Here is a 10,146-nt window from a genome sequence, read left to right as displayed (position 1 = left end):
GTTTTCTGTTGTATATCCAAGTTTCAGGATTCTGTTCGTGTAGACATTTGACCAAGTTTTTGTTTTTTAAAAAAAGAAGGCTCTTCCAATATTTTTTAATGTTTGTCAAAGTTTGGAATTAGTCTTGGAAAACTGCAATATAATTTTAACAACTAAACAGCAGAAGTAGTTTTGCTACCCAAACTGCAACCGAATCTCAGTCATGTGAAGTGCACTCCATTCTTCTTATATGGGATATGCTGATGCAAGTGGTTTTGTTATGAGTATTGAATAGAAATAAGTAGCATTGCTCACTCCCATATAAGATAAATATTAAGCCATTGTTGTTTATCATTTTAGTTTGGTATAAGTATGATGCATTGCATTTGGGCATTTTGAATCACCACTTTAACCACACCACGTTCTATACTTCTGCAATTACCTTTCCTTAAGACTTGTTTGTATTATCATTCATCCTCCGTTAATATCCCTTGAACTCATTAACATTGGTTTTGTTTACAAAAAAACTGGCTGGTCAGTGTGATATTCAGCCCCACATCCACCTCTCCTATTAACACCTTTTGCCTTGGTTCCATATCTTTTCTGCCTACAAACATCCTTCTCATTCCCTTTTCCTCACCTTGGATTCTCATTTCTTCAGTTGTTGTCTACTGTGCACCATTCCTTCAGCCAACTTGCTTCTGTGCTCTGTAGCCCCTAGCTTCCTTACCTACCAAGCTCTCTTTCCAGTCCTCAGCCTGCCCCTCAAAGCTCCTGTTCCTAGGTTGTACATGAGGATTTAATCCTAGCCAAATTGTCAACTTCACTTCCCTCACAGAAATCGGATTGCAAACAGCTGACAGCTTTGTTCCCTAGCACTTGGAATGTTTGTGAACATTCCAAGGCCTCACAGAAGCTGAGTCCATCAGTATCAGAAGCTTTACAACTACAAGCATAACACAATATAGATTCTACTATTAACTTGTTCTGTGTTGAAATTGTTGAAGAGAATTCCTCAGTCAAGGTAATATTGAATCACTGAAAACTTTGCATACATAGTTTGTTTAGAATTATACCTTGTAGGAGTATGAATACTTTTTCTGAACAGGGTTTTAAGGTTGCTTTATGAAGCAATTCTTACAGTAAGTATCCTTTACAAGCTCTTGATCCCCAGCAGAATTCATTTGCTGCTAGATTGTGTGATGAGATATCATTGCTTCCTATTGGCTGCTTGAATGTCAACCTTCTATTTCATATTAAAAGACCTCCAAATGCTGTCAGTGGAAAATTAAATAGTTAATGTTGTGACTAAGTGGGGAAAGGACATCCTTTTGGAGACATATTTTCTATATTTAAGAGAAGATGTATAAGGGAAAAATGATGCTAATCCTTTTAAATTTCAAAGTATTCAACACAACAAGCTCCAACTACTTATGAATCATGCCCACAACCATTACTGTATTTCAGTTATGAGTTATCATTATTGTCACTTGGCTATACTTTTTTCCCCTATTGTGATTTCTGGATTGTGTGGGTGTGCAGCAGTGAAAGCTTCTGGTTGTAGTTGGTGATATGTATCCCTTGTTGCATTAAGTGTCAGCAAAAGACAGCAAAGTAAAAAGAAATTGAATATTCAGTACCCCTCCCTCCAATCTGACCGGTACAGATTTCTGCAAATTCAACAGGGGCTGTCCTATAACAGTTTTAGATGTATCTTTTAAATATGTTTTATTACTTGTTTTATTTTGTTCATTAGTATAATTATATATTACTGCTGTCATTTTGAGCCTTGGCAGCCTTATTAAACAGACTAAAGGCATAAATCTGTACATGTTTAGACAGAAAAAGTCCTATAACTCCCAGCATTTGCCAGCTAGCCATGCTGGGTGGGGAATTCTGGGAGTTGTAGGACATGCATAGGATTGCGCCCTAAGCCATTCAAGCCATATAAGAGATGAACAGGAATATGGACTTGATCAATCTGGTCTTGATTTGGTTGTTTGGGGTTACCTGGATCTATTCACTCTAGTCCACTTGATCTCTGATTACGGCATATACTGGGCTGGATTGCATGAATTGATCCTTTGGGTATTGGTTAGGATGGCCCTGTCTTACTTTACAGAGAACAGTCATCTATTTTTAGGGCTTTCAGAGGACAGTCCTCTGTTTGGAGGCATCCTTATTTGAAGGGCTGTCCAGTCCAACTCTGCATCCAAAATAAAGAACCATAAGAAGGGAGACCAGGGGCCTTGCCATTGTTAGCCATTAGCACCTGGACTGCAGGCTGAGCAGGTACACTGCTCATTTGGTCAGTCTTTCCCACTATTGTGAGATGTATTGTGTTTCTATTTAAGCTGAGTAATTATTTCTAAATTTGCATTTATACTTGTAAATTTTATGCACATTTGTGTCGTCTTTTTTGGTGATGCATTTCCTCATTTTTGGTGATGTGTAAATGGTCACTCTCATGCTGGTGGTGAATGCCCCAGTGATTGGGCATTCTTGGGCACTCCAGCTTTATGGTTTATGTAGAGTCTCAGGGCTGGTTCACATGGTCCAATACATGGACATGTAGGCCTCCCATTTGTGGGTCCCTGGAAGAGATAGCAACCCCCCCCCAATATAAACACTTGAAAAAGTGCTCCTCACAGTTGCAAATATGAGCACCAGGCAGTTGTGACTGTATCCAGAGCTACACAGGGTAATATGCTGAGTCCTTTATGTAATCATGGGGACGCACCAATGATGGTATGGTTGCATCATATGGGAAGTCTTCAGAAATTATGACACGTGGTCAGGAAACTACTCCCTGCTTCTCAATTTCACCCAAGTCCATTTCCAAAAGAGTGATAAACTCAGCTATTGGTATTAGACTGTTTTAATGGAATAAAACAGTACTGGAGAGATACTGACTGCCTAACGGCGCAATCCTAACTAGATTGGCGGCCACCTCTGAACTCAGAGGCAACCACCTATCCAAAGCAAGGCAGGAGAAGCACGGGGGGGATCGTTCCCTCTGCGCCTCTCCTGCCTTGCTATTTTTTGCTAGACAGCTGTTTTCGGCTGTCTAGTGGTGGTGGTGGGGTGACTGGGAGAGGAAGCTGCTGTACAACACATTGTATATTGTACAATGTGTTGTACAATGTGTTGTACATTGTATACACATTGGATATATCATACACACAGCTCTGCTCTCCCCACCCCATAATGCCCCTTTTCAGCTGCTCCTCTTCTGAGAGCGGAGGACGGGGCTTCTCCGCGCTGCCTTGGAGGCAGCATGGACCGGGGGGAGGTCAGTTTTCTGGGAACTGGCGTTGGAGCGTGGGCGCTAAGGTTGATTCCCAAAAATGAGCATATCCTATGGCCCTAGACAGTGTTTAGTGGCCATAGGATTGCTCCCTTAGTCACTGAAAGTAATCCTATAGTGGAAAAAACATGGACCTAAAAGGTCTTTCTTGTAGTTTTATTAAATGTCCCTAAGCCCACATAACGGTGCTACAACTATATCACAGAGTGGCATCGGTAGTTGTTAATTATTACATTTGTTATTATTAGTATTATCTTTCAGAAATGTCTTAAACAAATAGAAACTACAAAACATGACTTTGGAAAACCAGTTTCAGATTCATTGTTTTCCCAAATGGAAGAAGCCTGTGAAAATCTCAAATCTATTAAAATGGAAATAGCCAAAGATATTTTAGTATTCTTATTTATATTTGATATATGATAAGATTTGACATTCAGATATAGCACTGCTCCAATCATCAGAATGTAGAGAAAAATGATGTAAAATTCTATTAAGTTAACTGCCTTGCAGGACTGCCTTAGATATTGGAAATTCTGTATCATGAAATCTGCATATGGGCTATCTAAAACCCCACTAAAATAATGCAGTTGCAAATATTTTTGTTGACAAACCTTTAAAAACTGTAAACCATATGCATGATACAGCTAATCCATTTTCTCTTTTCTGTTCCTCAGAACTGTTCCTTGGTTCTTTTTTGTGATTACATTTTAAAAATCTTTTTTTATTATCACTTGTATTAAGCTACCATAGAGCTCCTGTCTTACTCTTTACAACTCTGAGGGCCCATCTACATGGGGCCTTTACTCCGGTTCTACTCCACCCCCAAGTCGATCATGTCAGACGACATATGCTGGTTTCCATAGCTAGCCCGGTGTTTCTTTTATTTATTTATTTATTTATTTATTGCATTTATACCCCGCCTTTCTCCCTCTCGCAAGGAACTCAAGGCGGCTTACATTATCTTCCTCCTCACCGTTGTATCCTCACAACAACAACCCTGTGAGGTAGGTTGGGCTGAGAGTCTGTGACTGGCCCAAAGTCACCCAGTGAGCTTCCATGGCCAAGTGGGGACTAGAACCCGGATCTCCCGGCTCCCAGTCCGTCACTCTCACCACTACACTACACTGGCTTTCTTGTCCTAAATCCGTGTTTTCTTGAAACTCATTTTGTGTTGGATTTCCCCATCACAGCAGCTTCAATGCCATTCAGGAGGCCATGTGACCTCAGCTGGCTTCGGTGTGGGCTGGTGGAAGTGGCGCTGATTGGCAGAAGGGAAAGTTGCGTGGGGCGGGGGCGTGGGGAGAGTAGAGAGGTAAACATGTCTACCCGGAAGTAATTCATTGCCTTCACTTCCACTTTGCTGAGTACAGGAGCAGCCGTGCTGCTTTGAAACTGCGCTGTTACGAACATGGGCTCAGTCGCTGCCTCTCACTTTAAATGTTGATTGAGCATGGGACTGGCGAGGGGAGCCAGCTCTTCAGCTTTGAAACTACACTGCTGTGAACGTGGGTTCAGTCGCTGCCTCTCACTTTAAATATTAATTAATTAATTAATCGCCCATCTGGCCTGTCACCCGGCCACTCTGGGCGATGTACAATAATACAGTTTTAAAACAATAAAATTACACATTAAAACATCATTTTCTAACATTTCCCCACCCCACCCCAAATATTGACTGAGTGCGGGAGTGGGGAAGGGAAACAATAGTGAGCCCTATCTGCAAAAAACTGTTGGAGAATTTCTCCTCCCCTAGGATACATTCGATATAATTGTTCCCGTAATTTCTCTGCCCACAAATACGCTGGAGAATTTTGAGAGGCCACCTGTGCACAGCTCTAATTCTGCAACAGCCGAAGCTTCCAGATAGTTTCATAGGCAGCCCTGTGCAGAGTGCATTGCAACAGCATTGTGTTGAGGTGATGAAGTCATGAATGGTAGTTGTCAGATGGTCCCTATTTTATTGGAAGGACTGCAACCCTTTTCGTCATATGAAATTGTTTGGTAGTGCTGCCATTTTGGCCACTGGCATTCTGTGGGAGCTATAGATCCAGAAGCATCCCAAGACCATGAGCCTGTGTCGAATGGGAAAGGACAAACCCCATCAGGGATAGGTGTCCCAAATCTCCAACTTGGTTGCCACCTTTTATTTCGGTTCTTAGAAGATTTACTGTTGTATGGATGACTTAATCAGCCTGTCTGTTCAGGCTAATTTAAAATGAACAAAATTATATGGATTAAGAGTGGAGCTCAAATGAGTATGCACCATGGGTTTCAAATGCAACCACTTCTTTTCATATATTTAATGTGAATGCAAATTAAAATAGTAATGCAACATTCTAATCCACCTCTAGTAATTGTTTTAGATTGTCATTTAAAACGAGATGTCACATAAAAGTGTGTTTCATTTAATTTCATTTCTGTATTGCCCAATAGCCAAAGCTCTCTGACTAAACATTAAATACAGGTACGTTGGCAGTATTTTCAGGGTTCCATTTTCACAGGGAATGTCTTTGCAGAATTCTCATTGAGATTCAAGGCCAAAATAAGCACAGGCGCAATCCTATGCATGTTTAGATGGAGAGAAGTTCTACAACCCCCAAGCATGCTGAGAGTTATAGACGTATTTCTGTCTGAACATGCCTAGGACTGCACCCTTAGTCAAGTAAGAAGAATTCAGAAGTATAAGGTAGGTAGTCAGCAAAGAATCCTTCCAACTAAGTGTTAATGGGAAGACTGAGAAGCAAGTGAAGGTCATGATTCAGCCAAGGAAAAAAGAGGAAGGATCTAGGAGAAGGCAACTATTGTGTAAGTCTAGGTCCAGAGGGCTCTGCAGCTGAAATGAAATCATTCATTCATTCATTTGGAATTTGTTCCTTAAAAATTATCTCCTGGAAAAGCTTATGTTGTTTGAATATTTGCTGGATGTCTGCTTTGCGTTCAGAAGGTCCTAGAATAATCTCCTGGCTTCGCATAGGTCTTGGAAAGACTCCAGTCTGAAACTCTGGAATCAATGTAGGCAATACTGAACTCAGGTTGGATCCAGAATCTTCCTTCCATGAGAGGGCCTCCTGACTCCCTGTGTAACATTTTTAGGGATCTGGAGGGGCTGCCATTTGAGGAAGCACTGCAATGTAAGATATTTTCCTACATTTTCAAAGAATAGTCAAATGTTTGCTGAATATTTGTTAATGTTTGATATTTGTTTGACATTAGATTACAATATTCAATATATAACAAGTTTTTTATAGTTGACATGCAGTGGTTTTTCACATTTGATAGTTAACATGTAGTGGTATTTAGTACTTGATAATATTATTTGACATCTGCCAGTTTAGGACCTTTAATTTTTGATGCCTGCCAAAGTTGCCCTCAAGAGAGGGCAACAAATCTGAAGCAGTCACATTTCAAGGTTAGATTTCATACTGAATATTCATTTCAAACTAGACAATTTGAATGGTGTAATGAATAATTATGTAAATATTTGAATATTAGTAGAAATTCATTTCTTTTCTAGAATAGAAAGAGAAAGGAAGTAAGCTTACCTTCCCAAAGCCCCAGCTAAGCAGGAATGAAACAAAGAAAGTTGGAAATATGTGAGTGAAGTTTTTCAGGCAACTTTTTATTAGACTGTGGGTTGACAGCTGCCTTGGATTCTTTCCCCTCAGTCTCTTAGAGGTGGATTGGCCATGATTATTCTATTGTCTGAAAAGAACCACCTGCAAACCAATGCCAAACTAGAAAGTATTTTATCTTTTGCAATGGCCATGTGTTTGCAGTTCATACCATACTAACTCAGACATGAGCCTAGTGCTTCAGATCAAAAGTTTCTGCTTTCAGAATTCCAGTGCTAGCTTTCTTTTTTTAATAAAAGCATATTTCCACATTACATTAGGGCAGGGGTTGACAACCTCTGGAGGTCTGGGAGACATTGTCACCCCCTGGACCCCTTCTGAGGGCTGCAATGTGCTCCCCCCATGGGCCAAAATCATAAAGTCACAGTTTTGGTTACAAGCTGCTTCATAGCACTATGGAGCTAAATGGTTAAATTGAGTTTGTTTCCAAACTAAATTTAACACTTTTGGCATTCTGTAGCAGCCATGGAGTGCCCAAAGGACCAGATATAGCTTCTAAATAAGCAAAATTTGCACACTCCATAGCTGCTATTGGTTCCATAATTATTTTGGGGGTGGGCAGCAGGGGTGGCAGGGCCCACCCCTGCATTAGGGTATACTTTAGATTTTATATTGCATTGAATATATATATATATATATATATATATATATATATATATATACACACACACACACACACACACACACGAATAGACCCAGCTTTGCATGGGTGGGAATAATCCTTATGTTGATAGAGTGATGCCTGCAAGTAAACTTACACAGTTGTCAGAGTTGGACACGTTGTGCCCTCCCTGTGTTAGTGAACCCATGTCTTTTGGCACCCCTATAGCCCCCTCCGGGAGAGGCTTTCCCAGTCCATTCCCCTGAGGGGGGCTACTCCACAGGAGGGGGAAGGAGAAAGTGAGCATGTCTCTTGGCCTACTAAATAGCCCTTAGTTAGGTACAGCAACACCTTCAAACAAACCTATGGAGCTGTCAGAGACTTGGACACATTGCCCCCATCCTGTCGGAATGAATGCATGCAGCATACCCACTGGCACCCCGAGGTCCAACGCATGCCTAGGGCACCCCTGTAGCCCCTTAAAGGAGGGGTCTGTCCACTGTATTTCCCTGAGAGGAGCTGCCCCACAATAGAGGGGGGCAGGCCTGTAACTCTGTTCCTTGGCCTACTAATCTCCCTGGCTTCAAAGCTATGCATTGGTTAGGGAAACCTGTCCCTAGTGACTGAAAATGTTATTGCAGCCTTCAATCACATGGACACATTTATATTAATTAAAATTAATGAGTTTTTTTTTAACAAAATAACTGTGAAGTGCACTCTCCTAGGATCCTCATAGTATGCATGCCGAGTTTCACGGTCTTGGAGCTATGGCAGTGATGGACAGACAGACACACATCCTCTTTTATTATGATTATACACACACACATACTGCAATATATACTGCAAGTATATTGAAGGTATTTGATTTTTAATTTACTACATTGCACTATACACTTACATAATCACATCCTTTTCTAGACATGTATGAATGAATAATTTTTATTTATTTATTTATTTCTATACCGCCCAATAGCCGAAGCTCTCTGGGCGGTTCACAAAAATTAAAACCAAACAACATACAATAAAACAATTTAAAATATATAGAACATTAAAACCACAATATAACAATACAACCACAATAAAACCTAGCAGCAGTACAGGAGTTTAAAATACAGATTTAAAACAGCAAAGATAAAAATTTAGAAAGCTAAAATGCTAAAATGCCTGGGAAAATAAAAAGGTCTTCACCTGGTGCCGAAAGGAGTACAATGTAGGCGCCAGGCGAACCTCACTAGGGAGCTCATTCCAGAGCCGGGGTGCCACAACAGAAAAAGCCCTCCTCCTAGTAGCCACCCGCCTCACTTCCTTTGGCAGGGGCTCACGGAGAAGGGCCGCTGATGATGATCTTATGGTCCGGGCAGGCACATATGGGAGGAGGAGATCCTTCAGGTAACCTGGCCCCAAGCCGTTAAGGGCTTTAAATGTTAACACCAGCACTTTGAATCGGGCCCGGAAATGGACTGGCAGCCAGTGCAGCTGGAAAAGTACTGGCGTAATATGAGCTCGCAGGCCAGTCCCTGTTAACAATCTTGCTGCCCTATTTTGGACCAGCTGAAGTTTCCGGACCGTTTTCAAAGGCAGCCCCACGTATAATGCATTGCAGTAATCCAGACGAGAAGTTATCAGAGCATGGATAACTGTAGCTAGGCTATCTCTGTCCAGATAAGGGCGTAGTTGGTATACCAGCCTAAGCTGATAAAAAGTGCTCCGTGCCACTGAGTTCACCTGTGCCTCAAGTGACAGTTCTGGATCCAAGACCACCCCCAAACTACGAACCTGATCCTTTAGGGGGAGTGCAACCCCCTCCAGAACAGGTTGAATATCACCAAGCCGGGCAGACGAACCACCCACTAACAGTACCTCCGTCTTGTCTGGATTGAGTTTCAGTTTATTAGCCCTCATCCAGTCCATTACCGTGCCCAGGCACTGGTTCAGAACAGCCACTGCCTCACCTGGTTTTGATGAGAAAGAGAGGTAGAGCTGGATATCATCCGCATATTGATGGCACTTCAGCCCACACCTCCGGATAACCTCCCCCAGCAGTTTCATGTAGATGTTAAACAGCATGGGGGATAAAATAGAGCCCTGTGGAACCCCATGGCACAATTGCCATGGCACAGAGCAATAATCCCCCAGCACCACCTTCTGGAATCGGCCATCCAAGTAGGAGCGGAACCACTGTAGTGCAGTGCCTCCAACTCCCAACCCAGACAACCTATCCAGAAGGATACCATGGTCGATGGTATCGAAAGCCGCTGAGAGGTCCAGGAGAATCAACAGGGTCGCACTCCCCCTGTCCCTCTCCTGGCCGAGGTCATCCCACAGGGCGACCAAGGCAGTTTCTGTTCCAAAACCAGGCCTGAAGCCGGATTGAAATGGATCTAGATAATCCGTTTCATTCAAGAGTGCCTGGAGCTGTCCTACAACCACCCGCTCAAGCACCTTGCCCAGGAAGGGGATGTTGGCCACTGGCCTATAATGGTTAACATCCTCTGGGTCCAGGTTAGGCTTTTTCAGGAGTGGTCTAATTACTGCCTCTTTTAAAGCTGCAGGCACCACTTCCTCTCTCAAGGAGGAATTTACAACCTCCTGGACCCAGCCGGACAACCCCTCCTTGTTTGATTTAA

The 10,146-nt window shown here is 42.2% G+C and overlaps 1 protein-coding gene across 2 annotated transcripts in view; it reads left to right on the top strand.

The window, feature by feature from the left end:
* Positions 1-10,146, top strand: part of ARPP21 (cAMP regulated phosphoprotein 21) — a 184,957-nt gene that overhangs the window by 35,362 nt on the left and 139,449 nt on the right. The gene's annotated exons all lie outside the window — the stretch shown is intronic.

This window comes from Heloderma suspectum, chromosome 5, assembly GCF_057233095.1.
Source record: "Heloderma suspectum isolate Gila_16-S chromosome 5, 16-S_ref, whole genome shotgun sequence".
NCBI classification, from domain to species: Eukaryota; Metazoa; Chordata; class Lepidosauria; order Squamata; family Helodermatidae; genus Heloderma; species Heloderma suspectum.
The sequence above is the reverse complement of the archived record's forward strand: the minus strand, read 5'-3'. Positions and strand labels throughout refer to the sequence as shown.